The sequence below is a fragment of the Plecotus auritus genome (assembly GCF_963455305.1).
Source record: "Plecotus auritus genome assembly, chromosome: 11".
Lineage (NCBI taxonomy): Eukaryota > Metazoa > Chordata > Mammalia > Chiroptera > Vespertilionidae > Plecotus > Plecotus auritus.
In genome coordinates this window covers 42,574,158-42,591,505 of record NC_137777.1, presented here as the reverse complement: position 1 = coordinate 42,591,505, position 17,348 = coordinate 42,574,158, and the positions used below count along the sequence as shown (strand labels likewise).

General features: G+C 47.9%; 1 protein-coding gene and 1 pseudogene across 23 annotated transcripts in view; both read left to right on the top strand.

Moving 5' to 3' along the window:
* Positions 1–17,348, top strand: part of STAU2 (staufen double-stranded RNA binding protein 2) — a 244,914-nt gene that overhangs the window by 214,460 nt on the left and 13,106 nt on the right. The window lies entirely within an intron of this gene.
* On the top strand, positions 10,537–11,285 carry LOC308236611 (small ribosomal subunit protein uS3-like; annotated as a pseudogene). Its single transcript has one exon. The product of its transcript is annotated as a small ribosomal subunit protein uS3-like (transcript).

The following is a 17,348-nucleotide window of genomic DNA, read 5'->3' as shown; positions in this document are numbered from 1 at the left end:
GTGGGGGGTGTCCAGGAGGCAGCCTATCAATGATTCTCACTCATCATTGATGTTTCTCTCTCCCCATCTCCCTTCCTCTCTGAAGTCAATAAAAATATATATTTTTTAAAAAGAGCATCCTTTAAATGTTTTCTTTTTTGGCAAATTTTATCTCTGCATCTATCTTTGTAGTCTAAAAACCTTGGCAAGTTAACGTTAAACAAGCAGTCATTAGTCACTAGAAAAGAATGAATATAGAAACCCTTTCAAAAAAACCTCCTCTAAGTCAAAATGTGATGGCTTTCAAAAAAGTAGGCTTCCATTCAGTAAAAAATGTTGTTGGAATCTTTAGCCGTTGCAGGGAGCTGGAGTGACTAAAATGTTTTATAATGCACTGTTGTTTTCCATGAAACTCTAGTGTGGCCCGTTCCCCGGCCACAGAAATGTAAGCACTTCTTGGCAAATAACACGACTGGGACCGGGCAGGACGATGTATAATTAATGTCAAGTGTTACTGCCCTTCTCCAATGCCATCCACCCACTGCCCAGCATCAGCTTCCTCCCGCTCTTCCTGTATTCAGAGCTTGGTTTACGCCACTTTGGTTCTGAATATATCAGGATCGAATTCCGCTTTCCTGTCCTGAGAGCACACCTGACAAAAATCAGGTTCATGCGACAAGAGCTAGTGATCTTCTGTCTCGGCGATAGGGTTCAGAATGAGCCAACATTTTTCCAGTTGGAGACACAGGGGAGGGCAAAATAGGCCCACAGTTGTTCATATGGAAAATAGTACAGTATTTAATTAATGATACAAGAATAAACTCGGTGTTTCGGGTACTCGCAACTGTAAATCTGCTTTCCCCCGCCCCTGTAGCATTCAAGTTAGTAAAGATTTTTTAAAAGAGAACGTTCTGCAGCTACTTTTTAGGGGTATTTTTTGTTCTCAATTTTTCAAGCGTTTTCCATGAGCTCTGCTTGACAAGTATTGGGAGAGAATGTCTGGCAACTGTTAATGGAACCACACGCTCTCTTTCTCTCTCTCTTTCTGTTTCTATAAACCTACTAGACAGGATCAAGTCCAAGGAACTGATAAAGTAAAAAGGTATTTGCACATTAAAAGTAATATTCCTGAATATCTTGCCATATTGAAGTGGGATCAGAGGAGAAACCCTGAGATTCAAGTACGTTATCATGAAGCTGAAGGGTCTAATGAGGAAAACCATTAATTGTGAAAACCAAAATTCCAAGTCAGTCCTAGGGCCAACTTTATTTTATGGAAGTAAAGCTGCGAATTTTAATTACATAGTTCTTCCTGTGAGGTTTCTGGGAAGGAAATTTAAAATATGGCCCTAGCTGGTTTGGCTCAGTGGATAGAGCATTGGCCCGCAGACTGAAGGGTCCCAGGTTCAATTCCAGTCAAGGGCACATACCTAGGTTGCAGACTCAATCCCTGGTCCTGGTCAGGGCGTGTGCGGAAGGCAACCAATCAATGTGTCTCACATCGATGTTTCTCTCTGTCTCTCCCGCTCCCTTCCACTCTCTAAAAATCAATGGGAAAAATACCCTTGGGTGAGGATTAACACTAAAATAAAATATAAAAAAGACAAATTTAGGAATGAAATTTAGGGATAGTGCTTAATGGGGCTGATCTTCATCAGATGGGGGTTAGTATGCCTTAGGGCAGTGGTCGGAAAACCGTGGCTCGCGAGTCACATGCGGCTCTTTGGCCCCTTGAGTGTGGCTCTTCCACAAAATACCACGGCCTGGGCGAGTCTATTTTGAAGAAGTGGCGTTAGAAGAAGTTTAAGTTTAAAAAATTTGGCTCTCAAAAGAAATTTCAATCGTACTGTTGATATTTGGCTCTGTTGACTTATGAGTTTGCCGACCACTGCCTTAGGGAGCCCACACTGGTTGTTACCATGTGGAAATTCTTTTGGGCCAATTGGCCCATAGCAACGGCCTCCAGAATGCCTTCCGCCACCCCATGGCTGCCCAGGCCCCTCTCTGAGACCCCCCCACCCCCTTATGTCCCCAGCTGCTAAAGGGGCAACACCCAGCGCAACAAGGGGTGCCTAAGAGCCCACCTACCCCAGGGCGGCAGTCGGTCCGTGCCTGTGTTATTTAAAGCCCGGATTGGACAAATTGTGAGCAAAGCCTGGAGTCGCAGGGACGTGGAGAGCGTGAAAGTCACTGCATAGCTTTCCTCGGCCTGTTGCTTTGCTGATTCACCAGTATCTGTAAAAATTCTCATCCTCCCCCATCCTCTCATTCTGGCAGCATATCTCCTTTTGTACCAAACCATTAGTCTGGAAAGTATAAAATGAAGTTCCTTATGACAACATTACAAATGGAAATCCGAGAGGGTGCCTAAGCATGAATGGGCCATTTGAGATGAAGACCCAGCCGCCTGTGTGTGAGCCGAGGCTGGCAGGGTGGGGGTGCCTGGGTCCACCCAGCACCTGGTGCAGGCTGGGGGCCCTTCAGAATCCCAGGGCTTGCAGCCTCCCAGGGCCTGTGCTCGACACCAACCACAGTCTGTGGTATTATCAATTGGCATTTAGATGCTAATACCAGAAGGGAAGTTGTTGAGGTTTCTTTCTGTGTATTTCTAAGCTTGAGTAGGTCTGTAATATTCTTGCCTTTTCCACTGGAAAACAGCTGATGGCACAGTGATCATTTGGGACCTTAAGAAAAAAAATCTTAACTAATGGATAATGTGCCCATGAGGAAAAATCATAGCATTTCAAAAAGTGGCCAATGCAAATTAAAGATTGCCGTCAGGGCTGAAGGGATGTCATTAACACGTTCAAGTATCAACACGTTTATTAAATCAGAGAAGCAAAGATTTGGGAACGGCAAAGGACCTAGGTTTCGTTTGGTAAATGTGGTTATTCAGTACACCGTGTGTGATTTACTACTAAGTGCACTTTTTCGGGAATACTCCTCAAATTTGAACTCTGTTTTTGAATGGAGGCACAATTGCATTTTGTGTAGGAATTTTCCTTATTTGAAAAGTCTAAGTGTTGTCATGGAGAAAATGTCAGTGGCTCTAGTAATACAGAATGGGATTAGCCCAGGGGAGCCACATGTGAGGCATCGGGAGAGAATAATTATCAGATAAGATGCAGGGGGTGGCGGCTGCCTGGACCTCCAGGCCAGGGCCTGCGCTCATCCCGCCTCTGGTAGGCTGTTTGGCCCCCCCTCCCCTTCCTGCCATGGGGAGCGTCTGCTGCCTCTCACTCCGACCTGACAAAATTTTGCGCTTTTATGTGTACATTTCCTGGTTCTTACACCCTCCACGAAGCACAGACAGTGCTGTGCACTTGGGATGATTCAGAAGACACCTGACTGAATGAGTGATTGATACCTCTGGGCAGGTTTCGGTTATTCTTTCTCTGTGTAATGCAAGATGAGAGGTTCCATTTCTTACCTGGATTAGTTTAGGCTCGCCTGTTTTAAATGGATCCTGCATAAAGCCTCCAACCACCAGCTCGGGTCTGCTTTAAGTAGACCACACTTTACATTTTACATTGCCCCTTTGTGCCTAATCTCATGCAGTTATGGTGCCCTACTCAACTTTTAATTCAACAAAGCCCCATGGCAACAAGACTGAAATACGTGCTGCTCACAGGTCTGAATATTGTAAGAGTATTTGTCTCACTGTTGAGCCTGATCCTTCCTGACTTGGGCCTAGACATTGAAACCATATTTGTAGACTCTAAAAATAGCCAGTGAACTGTGACACCCTCAGATACTGAGACTCAGCTTCTCATCCATCCATCCACCCATCCATCCAATATTTATTGACTAGTCACTATATTTTGGGTTCTGTGTTGGTGCTAGAGAGATGAATACAACACACCCCTTGCCCTTGAGTAGCTCGTGGCCTGGTGGGGTGTAGAGACACGGAGTCTCACATATCATCAGTGCAATAAAAATCTATAATGGGCTTATGGGCAATGCATTCTGAAAGTCCAAAAGACAGAAGGATTCATTCTCATGGAATCTGGGGAGCATTTTAGGGAAGAAATGACAGCTTAGCTGAATCTCACAGCGTGAGTAGATTTTTAGGAGGAGACAGGCAGGAAGGGCCCTCTAGGCAGAGGGAACAGCCTAAGCAAAGCCACAGGACACTGCTGGGCCTGTCTCTGGGAGCTGTGAGGACCGCCTCCCCTTCCTAGTTTGGGCTGTGTCAGCCTGCCCTAAACTGTGGCTGCCCCATAGCCCACTGGGAGCACTTGCACACCCTCCACAGGTCGAGGGAGATCTAGTAAGAGACATCAGTGTCTGATGCGGCTGGAGCGAGCCTCCTGGCCATATTGAGCTTTGACTTCTGACCTATGGTTCTGGCTCCTGAACCCTCCACTCTAGCCACACAACCTCGAGAGTAGTGGTTGGACTAGAGACAAACACTGTTAAGTTCTCCAGTTCGAGCTGCCTCTTTTCTCTGAACCTTCCCACGGGGAAACTTGCCCACCAGTAGAGAGCGGTGAGTCCAGCCTCCGCCCAAGCAGAGCAGGCAGTGGGCTTCATGACCTGCACCTTTGACCCCGGAGATGGGCCCAGATGGCCCTTCTGCCTGCAGCAGGCATGTGTTCGGTGGCTTTGCACATGGGAGAACTCCAGGGCCGTGCAGCAGACACTGTGTAGGATGACCTGGCTAAATATTCCCATCTCCAGTTGAGGCTGAATCCTACCTTGAAGCATGAGCTGGCTTGGAAGAGCCGCCCAAACCACTCCTCTGCCGGCTTCACGCCACCCACCTCCCAGCGCTAACCATCGCAGACCTGTGCAGTCTGCCGTGCTCCTTGGGTGCCATCGCCCCCCGGGAGCACGGTCTCACTGCTGGCTCCTCTGTGAAGTCACTGAGTGGCGTTCTGTGTGTATCCATGCACGTCTTCAGGCCGCTCATGTGGAACTTCCACAGCTCCGTTAGCGGAGATGATACCGAATTGCCTGGGAAAGACTGCCCCGCTCGTCTTCCTGTCTCATGTGCTCTCTGTCTTTAAGGAGAAGTGTGACATGCTCTTCAAATGTAGGACAGCATCCTAGACGGTTATTGCATTTGTTATGTTGAAGAAGAGAGTGGATGGGCCCATGGTCGGCATGTGCTGTGGGTGCAGGTGACGCAGGACCCCATTCCTTTGGGTCCTAATCTCCACTGTCCTTCTCGGTCGCCACCACTGAGTTAGGCTTAGAAAAATAACTCTCCATTCAGGTAAAACCAAACATCATAGAAAGGAACCTTTTACTTCCATTTTTATGGTGCTATTATCAACAACCATAAATAGGCAATTTAAGGGATATAAGGAGAAAAGGGAAACCTTATGCACTGATAGTGGGAATGTAAATTGGTACAGCTTCTATGGTAAACATTGGAAAGTCCTCAAAAAATTAAAAACAGAACTACCACATAATTTGGCAATTCCAGTTCTGGGTATTTATCTGAAGAAATAGAAAACACTATCTTTAATAGATACCTGCATCCCATGTTTATTGAAGCGTTAGCTACAACAGCCAAGACATGGAACAACCTAAAGACCCGTGAACAGGTGAATGGATAAAGAAAATGTGTAATGTATACATATGCAGTGGAATATTATTCAGCCTTAAAAAGAAGGAAATCCTGTCATTTGCGAAAACAGGAATGGACTTTGAAGGCATTATTCTAAGTGAAATAAGTTGAACAGAGAATGACAAATACTGTATGATATTACTTATATGTGGAATCTAAAAAAAACACCCCAAATTGAACTCTTAGAGAACAGATTGGTGGTTATCAGAGGCAACAGGGGGAGGTTGGGGGTAAAATACGTTTTAAAAAAAGAAACATAAATAAATATGTGAGTTAAAAGAGTAGATCCACTTTTTTAAAATTAGGTCATATCTGCACATGAAGTAGGCAACCAGATAATCTAAGATGAAATGTTATTCTTCAGGGTTCTGCAAATTTTAAACTTGTCCAGTGGGTGTTATGTCAGCGTTACCGTTAAAGGTTTCGGCCTGTGAAGTAAAATGCAACTTCATGAAGGTGGGGCATCTTTTAAACTAGCATGCAGCCCCGAAGTGCTGAATTTGTAGTTGCTAATTTGGACTGGTGAACAGAATTCCTGTTTTATAGCTTACCCTATTGAGGAACAAATTTACCAACCTCCATTCTATAGATAAATTAAGGATAATAGATTTTTCAATAGTCTAAGGTTCTGGTGTTTTCTCTCAGGAAATGTATTTAGAATCAGATGGTCTTGAGTAAAAGGAAGGTCACGTTTAATGGAAGCGCCCATTGGTTTTCTGGAGACGCATCCTGCGTGAAGGCAGGGAGCTCAGCCCTGTGGAACAGTGGCCGCTGGGGACTGGCATCCACCAGGGAGAGAGGGGCCTGACTCCTCTGACCCACCCCTGGGACATTTGCCTTCTTTTAAAAAGTTGTTTTTTTTTTAAGGATAAATGCCTAATCAATAGCTTTGTGTCTTTCAGGAGATGCTGTACTTTGTGTTACCAAACAATTTCTTATTGGTATAAAATGGGGGGGAAATCCACCTACCCTAAGAATTCATTGCCTCTTAGAAGAAAAAAAAGTTTCTCCTTCCAATTTCTAAAAAGAGCTATCCACTTCCAAACTGGTTTATCCACTCAGGCCTCGAAGCACGCAGGCCGTGACGCCCCGGTGCCAGCGTCCATCATCTTGGTTTGGGCAGCAAAGTGCCTCTGGGTTTCTCCCAGGCAGCCCTCAGAACCTAAAGAGCACTTTCTGAGAATGTGTTTGCACCTTCGACGGAGCTGCAGAGCGCGAATGAGATGAATCCTGAGCAAAAAACGGAGGGTACATGCTTCTGGCGTCACGGAAAATGCCGAGTGATAGAGTTTACACCAGTGGTTCCCAGCGTGGGGCACACGCCCCACAGGGGGGAATTTGACTTTTAAGGGGGCCAATTCTAGAATGAGTTATTAACAGTGAATTTTTTGCATTTCTTACGGTTCTAGGGGACTCATATACACTTTATAAATATATATTGTGACATATTTATGCATTTCAGTTCTCTTATATGTTTTGAAACTATTTGCTATTTTTTCATATCACTTCATATTGTTATTATTTTTAAACAATACCTTAGTGATTTCTTCCTCAGTATTTCAACTGTCCTTTCGTTCTTTTATTTTTCTCTTTCATGGACGCCATGTTCTTTGGAAGCTTGTTTAGACCAAGTTAATGGCCTTTTAGACTTCCTCCACATAAATAGGAGTGCACTTTGAATAATAAGAATTATATGTCATGAGGGGGGGACATCAGGATTTCAGAGATGCTTAGGTGGGGCATGGCCAAAAATGGTTGGGAACCACTGGTTTACACGCTTGCTCAGATTTATATGTTTGGGATGAATAGTTATCAGCAGTCGTTCATGAATATACATGCTACATTATAGGTGAATTTTGCCTCTGGAAACACGTTTCCCTTTTACAATAATTGCTAGCCTCTGTTTTGAAAAGGTCACAGGTGTGTCTTTTTTAAAACTAACTTTTCTGCTTTGTCAGCACATTTTAAGGGTAAGATATAGAGATTACATGTTTTCTGAGAAACCTGCAGCGATGAGTCTTATCTTTGAGGATTATTCCTGCTCTTTGGCAATCTTTCCTTAAATGCGCCGAGTTAGAGTCATTTACTAGCCACAGAGACAAAATGCATTAGGTTGTAACAGCAGATCTAAATTAAAAACTCAGTAACTTGGAACGAATGGACCCCTCATTTCATTTCCAAGCTGAAATCCTGGTTGCTTTTTATTGTTTCTCAACCTTTCTTACTGCAAGCCATCAATCCACCCACTTCCTCCTGGCCCCTTTGAGCTTTGAACCGCACCTTTACGGCGCCATAAATCCCCACGTCACCGAGGTGCGCTGTCATTGGCGTTCTTTGCTTTCGAGCCAGAGGTGTCTGTCTTTGAAGACGACTTTACAATACTTTGAATTCACTCCGCAAAGCAATACCCAGCCGGACAATGGAGAACATCAATCCGAAAAACGTGGTTTGGCTCTCGTCTCGGGATGGAACGGAAAAGGGGCCCTCGTGGCGCGTGCGGGTCCACGGCGGAAAACCCCCTTTCTCATACTTGGGTCCCTTTGTTCGGGGCAGAGCCTCCGGGGCAGGAAGTGGAGAGAAGAGCGCAGGCTGCTCTCACCCACCTGAACACCAGGGCCCATTTTAAAGGTATTGTTACAGGGAAACGGTCAGGTCGTCAAGGTGTCAGTGAAATGCACTCTCGGGGCTTTCCGTGGGATGCCTGGCGGGAGAAAGAGAAAAGCCTCAGCCGCCGGGGACCAGGGCCTGGCCCCGTGGCCCCTAGCAGCCTGCACACGGCCCTGGTGAGCTGCCCACGGCCAGTGCCCGGCCCCTGGGGCTGCCAGGGAGCTGCCGTCACGCTGGGGCGGGAGGCTGGGTGAGACGGGGCTCTTAAGGGGGAGAGCAACACGGCTCTTCCTCGAACCTAGAACTTCTAGGCCATCTGTGGGCGGCCACGTCCCTTGGGTCTGGCCTCACTCCTGCACCCAGCCCCACGCTGCCTCCTGCAGAAGCCGATCCTTCAGAGGAATTTGTTTTCCAAGCTTTGAAAACAAAATTACTGGGAGGGTAAGAGAAAACCCAAGCCTCCAGTCCTTGGGCAGCACGCCACCACGCTCCTTGAACTCCAGCCCTGGGGTTTTGTGTCCCTTTGAAATAGACCCGGTTTGGGTTGAACCTGCACTTCCTAGCATCTGGAGAAGAGGAGGAAGAATCCACTATTTTTAAAAGGAACTTTCTGGAACGTGTACAAAACCTGATAATAAAAAAAATAAAAAGCAGGCCCTCAGCTGCACAAACAGCCCTTGTTCTCGGCCAGTGAAGGTCTGTCAGGGGTGCCCACCTTCCTCTCCCCGAGAAGAGCAATTAAGGAGACCAGGAAGCATCGCGGGGTCGGGTCTGTTTTCTAGCAAAGCCTTTTCCATCGCCCGCTTTGATCTCGCTGTGGGTGTGGGAGTGGAGCGACGGCCTGCCCGGCCTCGGCCCGTTTGCAGGCACTGTGCTGGGGTCGCGTTTTCTCCCTCTCAACGTGTTTTTTTGAATCGGCGTGTACACATCTGTCTTTATACCCAGCCGCTTTCCTGGCCCCAAACAAGTTCTCTGTGAGTTTCCCCAACCGAGCTCAGTGGGATCTCTGTCAGCTGCAAGATTTATGTCAGCTTGTTCAGTCCTGAGAACTGCTCCTTCGGCTCGCCACATCTGGATTTAATTGCAAAGACATTAAGTGCACTGCAAAAGCATGTTTCAGGGCAGTGCTTTACAGACACCCCGGTTAAAGGAGCGAGGGCTGTAGGATCTCGTGGGATGAGCCAAGACGGCGTCGCAGAAGCAGAAAGCACGGAGTTCTGCAGGGGCTGCTGGGAAGGAGGCCGTCCTGTTCGAGGACCATCGCACTGATTCGGCTGCTTCGGGAGAGCAGGGTGCCCAGGTGCCTGCCAGCCGCGGGCTTTGTGTGGCAGCACCTGGCGCCCACCCATGGGTAACCGGGGTGTTTTCACGGACGGTTTCGTGGGCAACCTCGTGTGCTGGCATCTGGGCGTGTAATACACAAACGTCTTAGGGGCGCTGGAGGGTGGTTGGTCACTGCAGATGCCGTCAGCTTCTTGCCTCACCGTCCCCTCGGGTGGTGCGAGAGTCCCAGGGGGCCGCCACACCCTGCGTGTCTCAGTACATAACAATAGAGGCATCCAGTCCGCTTGGAGCAGAGACAGAACACACACTTACTAGTACTTGTGCGACTTTAGCAAAACCCCTCCCTCCGCAGCCCTCTCCCGGCTTTGCACACACTGGTAGGTTTTAAAGAAACACATCCCAGATGGAGGGCAGAGGGGTCCTTGCCGGGATCAGCGTTATGTCAATGGTGTCTGCGTTTTCAGACTTGTGGCTGCTGTTCAAAAGGATAACGACAAGAAAAGTTGTCATCAGAGGAATAGCGATGTTTCTTTTATCTGTCTTATATTTTGAAGCCCTGAACTTCCTAGAGCGGCTGAGATTGATTCTCTGCCGTCCTAGTCCCCAAAGGACTTATTATTGGAGGGTAAATGGGCATTTCGCTTCCTGCATTTGAACTCATCTCATCCATGGCCTTTGTTATCAGGGGCTCTTAACCACTTTTTTAAAATATGCTTTTATTGATTGTTAGAGAAGAAGGGAGAGGGATAGAGAGTTAGGAACATCAATGATGAGAGAGAAACATCATGGATCGGCTGGCTCCCGCAACCTGGCACGTGCCCTGACCTGGAATAGAACTAGAGCGACAGACCTCTTGGTTTCTGGGTCGATGCTCAACCCCTGAGCCATACCGGCTGGGCTAGGGACTTTCAACCTTTTTTGAGCCATGGACCCTTTTGGCAATCTGGTGAAACCTCCGGACCTCTTCCCAGAAGAATATTTTAACCTACATAAAATAAAAATACGTAAGATTTCAAAAAGTTATATTGAAATCAATTATCAAAATATTCTAAGAGTTAGTTTGTGCTTTCCTTTGGGCAACACATGGCGGCAAGATGGCAGCGCGAATTTCCAAAAAGAGGGAGTTTGTTGCTGGTGGCATCTTCAAAGCTGAACTGAACGAGTTTCTCACTCGGGAGCTGGCTGAAGATGGCTACTCTGGAGTTGAGGTCCGGGTTACACCAAACAGGACAAATTATTATTTTGGCCACCAGGACGCAGAATGTTCTTGGTGAGAAGGGCCAACGACGGATCGGGGAATTGGCTGCTGTGGTTCAGAAGAGGTCTGGCTTCCCTGCGGGCAGCGTAGACCTTTGCGCTGAAAAGGTGGCCACGAGAGGTCTGTGTGCCGTTGCCCAGGCAGAGCCTCTGCGTTACAGACTCCTCGGAGGCCTCGCTGGGCCGAGGGCCCGCTGCGGTTCATCATGGAGAGTGGGGCCGAAGGCTGTGAGGTTGTGGTGTCTGGGGAACTCTGAGGACAGAGGGCTAAATCCATGAAGGTTGTCGATGGTCTGATGATCCTACTGTTTGACACTGCGTGCGCCGGGGCTGCTCAGGCAAGGTGTGCGGGCATCAAAGTGAAGATCACGCTTCCTTGGGACCCAAGTGGTAAGACAGGCCCGAAGAGGCCCCAGCCTGACCATGTGAGCATCGTGGAACCCAAAGACGAGATACTGCCCACCACCCCGTCTTGGAACAGAAGGGTGGAAAGCCAGAGCCGCCTGCCATGCCCCAGCCAGTACCTACAGCATCACAGGGTCTCCTTGGCAGCTGGATCTGGAGTCTGGATGTTGCTCTATAAAGACCTTTAATAAAATCTTTTTAAAATAAAATAAAAAAGAATTAGTTTGTGCGGTAGCAGGAAATGTGTTTATTAGCACACTGCTTAGTTCTAGCAGATGGTCCAATAACTATATTTCTAATATACTTCCAGTGTTTCTAATAATATGCCTAAAAAGTGCTAAGTTTCTGTTAGGTGTAATATACATAAAAAATGTAATGTCTTCCCTGTTAAATTCCCAGAGCCCCTAAATCGCGGAGCCAAAGTGCACCCCTGGCTTTGTGAGGGAGCCTATCTAGCCGGCAGCCGTGGGCCATGAACGTCCCAGGCAGCCCCTGGCCTGCGGGGACCTCGGCCAGACTGAGGGACTGGTCCTCTGCCCACCTGTGGCCCTCCCTGAGCCCTGCTGGGAAGGTGCGTCTCCTTGGAAGTTGGGGAGGGGATGCCCAGGGTCAGAGCAGGGAGCCGCGGGGGATGCCCCAGAAAGCCTCTCTGCACCCTAACCAGTCAGCCCTTCCAGGCCTCATAGGCCAAAGACAGAGAAGGCGTCTGCCTGGGTCAGGTAAGAGCTGGGGAAGATCAAGTCTGTTCTACTGTCTCCTGACCAGTCTCCCTGCCGCCTGCAAACGGCTCAGAAAACACCTCTGAGCGAGCTGCTGCCCTGGTTAAAGGCCCCGTGTGGCTAGAGTCCTTCCTCTCTGAAATGACACCCCGGCCCTTGTTATAGGCTGACGGGTGTCCCCCCAGATCTGAGTGGTGAAGCCCTCACCCCCTCCAGGACCTCAGAGTGTGACTGTCTTCAGAGATTGAGCCTTTAAAGGGCTGATTACGTTGAAATGAGGCCGTTACGGTGGGCGCTAAACTAATCTGACTGCTGTTCTTACAAGAAGAGCTTAGGGCACAGAGAGAGGGACTCCAGGGATGTGCACACACAGAGAAAAGCCAAGGAGAGAAGCCTCCGCAGAAACTAAACCCGGACACCTTGATCTGGGACTTCCAGCCTCCAGACTGGAGCAAATACTTTTCTGTTGGTTAAGCCCCCAGCCTGTGGTGTTTTGTTATGCAGCCTGAGCGGACTGATACAGGCCTCTGGGGCTGCCCGCTCCCCGTCTCCCCAGTTTCCTGTGAGGACGGGCCCGGCCTGCCCTGACCACTCCAGGAACTCTGGCACATGCTGTTGCCCATGCACACTTCTCAGCCCAGTGCCTGCCACACCACACCCTGGCCTGAGCGCCTTTGTCCCACATGGTAGGGGCGACCTCTGCTCATCCCTTCCCGAAACTCGGGCAGCACCTCACCCAAGTCCCTCCCCGAGGCACCCCTCCAGGCCGGCACAGCATGTGCCACAGTGCACGTCTCTGTGCTGTCCCCTCGCCCAGGGCCGCTCCGGGAGGACGACTGTCTCTCCTTGGTCTTTGTGTCAGGAAAAGAGAAATGAAAAGAAGGTGTAGGGAAGAATGAGGGGCATTGGGCTGGGCATTTGGCATGACGTAGGTATCGGATGAACAAATACATGTAGCCATCCCTCCAGCCAGACAGCCCAACTCCAACATGGGAAACAGATAATCTGGGTTCAAGGCCAGGACGGGCCGTTTACCAAGTCTGTGACCTCAGAAGCAGAGTCCATGACCTCCTGAGATGCCAGGTCCCGAGCCAACTGTGGGCACAGGTCCAGGGCCATGTTTCTCAGCTCTATTAGGACCTGTGTTCTCCTCTTAGCAAATGCGAAAGGAAAAACTCTATGGGACTTTCCCCTGCAAATGACCCCTGACCCTGGAATTCCATAAGCCAGGATGATTTTGCCAACCCTTACTTCCCTTGTTTAAAACTCACTGGGAGGGAGAGGACGACGCTGGCACCACGCTGTTGTAGAATTACAGTTTCAGAATTTTGCCCAGGGTCGGCCTTGGAAAGAGCTTGGCTCTTTGCATCTGGGCTAGTGCAGTGTAAGCCAAACTAGAATTGGTTGGGGATGGGTCTACGGTGAGAGCAAGGAAGAGGGAGGAACGGCCGAGAGTCTGACCCAGCATGGCATGGCCTTCTTGGAGGGACTGTTAGCAGTTGGCAATGTCAGGAATTTAAATTTCTTTTATGGGCATGTGTCTACATGGCTGTATATAGATAGTCTATTAGTAGGGGACTGGTTCAATAATTATGGCACAGCAGCAGGCCCTTTGGCCCGCATCGGTCACCTCTGGCAACTAGGGATCGGGGAGGCCATCCTTGCTCTCTCTTGTTAACCATTCCATCCTGGGGCATGTTAACGTAAAAGCAATTATTAGACCCAATTCTGCCAAACACGGAATGTTCTTTCAATAAACAGATGCAAAACTTTTTATACAGCCTGTTCTGGTGAGTTCAGGGAAACTCGTCTCTGGCCTTAGATGCCCCAACAGGTTCAGACCAGGACAGAGCCATCAACGTGCAGACCTCCAGGTGGCCATGTCCCTGGGGGAAGTGGGTGACAAAGGACAGCAGCTCTTCAAACCTCCAGGGCTGCTGGCGGAGGTGTCAGGCTTCTAGGATTACCGGGCCTTACACTTCAGAAACGTCAGGGAGGTGGTCCCGTATCATTCTAAGCACGCCCCTGATCTGGAGCACCGCTTACTTTACCAACAGCAATGCCATTTCCAATGTTCCTGATGCTTTAAGAGAGGCAGAGCTGGGACAGGCCGGGGATTCCAGAACTCACATCTACGGCCCATAGCCAAGGTCAGCCCACTCTCAGTATTCCCACAAATACCGAGTGGAGAGAGACAGGGAATCCTTAGTGACTCAAACTCGAGTTAAACTCGTGTGCGTTGTGGGGGATTCAGTGGCGGTGCACACACATAGGGTAAGCTCCTGCTCTGCTAGAATCTGGGTATAAAAACACAAGTGAGAAGAAACGGCCTATAGCTTCGTAAAGCTCCACCTCAACCGGGGTAGCCAGGCAAACAGATAATGTTAGCATCGTGTAGAAAGTACTAGGTGTCGCCTCGCTGGCTTGGCTCAGTGGATAGAGTGTCGGCCTGCGGACTGAAGGGTCCCAGGTTCCATTCCGGTCAAGGGCACATGCCTGGGTTGCAGGCTTGATCCCCAGTAGGGGGTGTGCAGGAGGTAGCTGATCAATGATTCTCTCTCATCATTGATGTTTCTGTCTCTCCCTCTCCCTTCCTCTCTGAAATCAATAAAAATATATTAAAGAAAAAAGAAAGTACTAGGTCAGTGGTCCACAAACTGCGGTTCGCGAGCCGCCGCAGTTTGCCACTCTGTTGACTAATGAGTTTGCCGACCATTGCTGTAAGGCATTACCCTTACCCAGAAGTTTTGACTTCAGGTTAAAGACATTAGTACATTATTAAAATGTTTTTTAAGTGTTGTTCCCTAAGGCAGTGGTCGGCAAACTCATTAGTCAACAGAGCGGCAAACCGCGGCTTGCGGTTTCCCGAAGATGTCTAAGCTGGATCTGAAAGTAAAAGTCAGCGAGGTTAAGAAAGGTGGGTTGGCCCTGTGCTTCCTAGTCTCACCTCTTCCTGCTCCCCCCCCCATCGTCCCCCCCCCCCCCCTGCCCGCCATCACTCACCCTTGGCAACCAGTACTCTGTCCTCCATCTCTTTACTTTGGTCACTTTGAGAATGTGATATAAACGGAATCGTATAGTGAGGGACCTTTTGCAGTTGGCTCTCTCCACTCAGCCTAAAGCCCGTGAGGTCCATCAAGTTGTGTGTACCCACAGTTCCTCCCTTTCTGTTGCTGAGTGGTCTTCCCTGGTCCCGTAGTATGGGTGCATCATGGTTTAATGTTGTGGGATATTTTGGTTGTTTCCAGTTTTTAAGGATTACAGATAAAGCCGCTGTGAACATTTCTGAGCAGGTTGAGTGTGCACATCAGTTTTCTCTTTCTCTGGGATAAATGACCAAGAGTGTGATTGCTGGGTTGTAAAGTTTACGTTGTAGTTTTTTTATGAAACTGCCAAGCTCTTTCCCAGAGTGGCGGAGACATTTTACATTCCCATCAAAAGTGTAGGAGAGAACCAGCTTCTCTGAATCTTCCCCAGCGTTTGGTGGCGTTGCCACTCTTTATTTGAGCTGTTTTAAAAGGTTTGTGGTGATATTGCGGCCCGAAAGGCAGGTGATGTTGAGCATCTTTTTATGAGTTTATTTGCCGTCGCAAATCCCCTGTAGTGAACTGTCTTTCTATGCCCTGTGCCCATCCTCCTAGTGGGTTGTTTCTTCTTGCTGTTGAGTTTTGAGAGTTCTTTCTATATTGTAGGTGCTAGTGCTCTGTCAGATGTGAGGTCTGAGATATTTTCTCCCAGTCTGTCACTTGTTTTTTCATTCTCTTACACGGTCATTAACAAAATGAGGTTTTTTTAAAAAAAATTTTTTTTAGAAAAGGAATAAGACTGTTTACTGGCTCAGTTTCTTACTTAGGATTTAGGATGAATCTTACCCCAGTCTGACTGCGAGGTGGGGTGCAGACTCCACAGAAACCCCTGTCTTTGTTGTCTCTGATATTCTCACGGGCTCTTCCTGCTTTGAGTGAAACCAAATGGGCACAGAAAGAATAAGGTTCTAGGTTTTTATAAAGTCCTATACTCCTAGTTATTTCCCTATAACTTCTGACTTCGTTCTCAGTGGATAGGAAGTTGGTTTGTCCTTAATAAAGATTTGGTTCTTTTTTGTTTTGTTTTGTCAATCCACACCCAAGGACATTTTTTCCATTGGTTTTTTTTTTTTTTTTTTTTTTTTTTTTTTTTTAGAGTGAGAAAGAAAATAGAAGGGAGGGATGGAGGGAGAGAAAGAGAGAAACATCAATGTGAGATGTCGGGCCTCCTGCACATGCCCCAACAGGGGCCAGGGATCGCACCTGCAATCCTTCAGTGCATGGCCAGCACTCTAACCACTGAACAACACTTTGTCTTTTAAGAACCCAGCCTCTCCCCCACCAGAGTGCAAAGGGCATGAGAACTGTCCTGTGAAGGCATCTTGCATGAAGACACTATGAGAATGCTATAGGCGCTACAGTTACCAATACAAATAAGGTTCAGCCTGCTCTATTCTGGGGACTCACAGTTTAGTGTGGGGAGACAGATGTGCAGATGCCTTAGCAAGTGAGTGCAATAACATGGTGCCACTTGTGGTAGAAACTAATGACTCACCCCCCACCTGCGTCCTCTTTTTCTCAGCTCGCAGCCAGACTTGGTTACCCAACCTGGAGTTGGGGGAAGGGGGTAGGGAGCGGTCATGGAGTTAGGTGTAGTCTTGTCACTGGGTGTAGGCATGTCAATAGAGTATGAAGGCTTCTAGTCCTTATTCATAAACTCCTCCCACACACGATCTTCCATTTTATTTTCCCATCCACTGGCTGAATGGAGAGAACCATAATGCTGGCCTAGAGGAGGGCAGAGTCACAAGATGGAAAGGGTCTGGGTCCTTGATTGACCAGGGACCACTGCCCAGGAACATGCTGTTGAGCTTTCCATGAGCATTGAGATTCTGGGGTATTTGTTTAGCAATTCACTTACCTTGACTAACACACAGACATCATAAATCCCTACTCCATTCCAGATATAGGAAGGCTTCATAGAGGAGGTCCCTCATTCCACATTGCATCTCAGATACCATAAATACTACTTACTTTTACTGATCAGGGTATTGCCTTCTTACTTTTTGTGCATGTACTCATTCATTAATTTTTCTCTTTTGAAATGTTAGTTACCATTATTTGGCTAACAATACTAGTTATTCAAAGGACCATAGTGACATGCTATCAAATTCTAAAAAGCTTATTGCTTTTAGCATCTGCCCCTCTTTCAGCAAATCCTTCTGGCCTTTTGATAACTTAATTCATATCCTTTCCACATATTTATCCAAAAGGCAGCTTTTTAGTTCTGGCACCGTCACCCACTCCCCCTCCTCAGCTTTGATACCACCAGATGCTAGAGGGAAAACATTTGCGATATGCCTACAATCTATTTCAATATATAATTCTATCCAATTGAATGTCAGGCATTTCTAAAGAATGCTGCTGGCTGGTATAATGTCCCTTTCCCCAGTTCAGGTTTTGATTTGAAATTGCATATTGGAATGCCTCATGTTG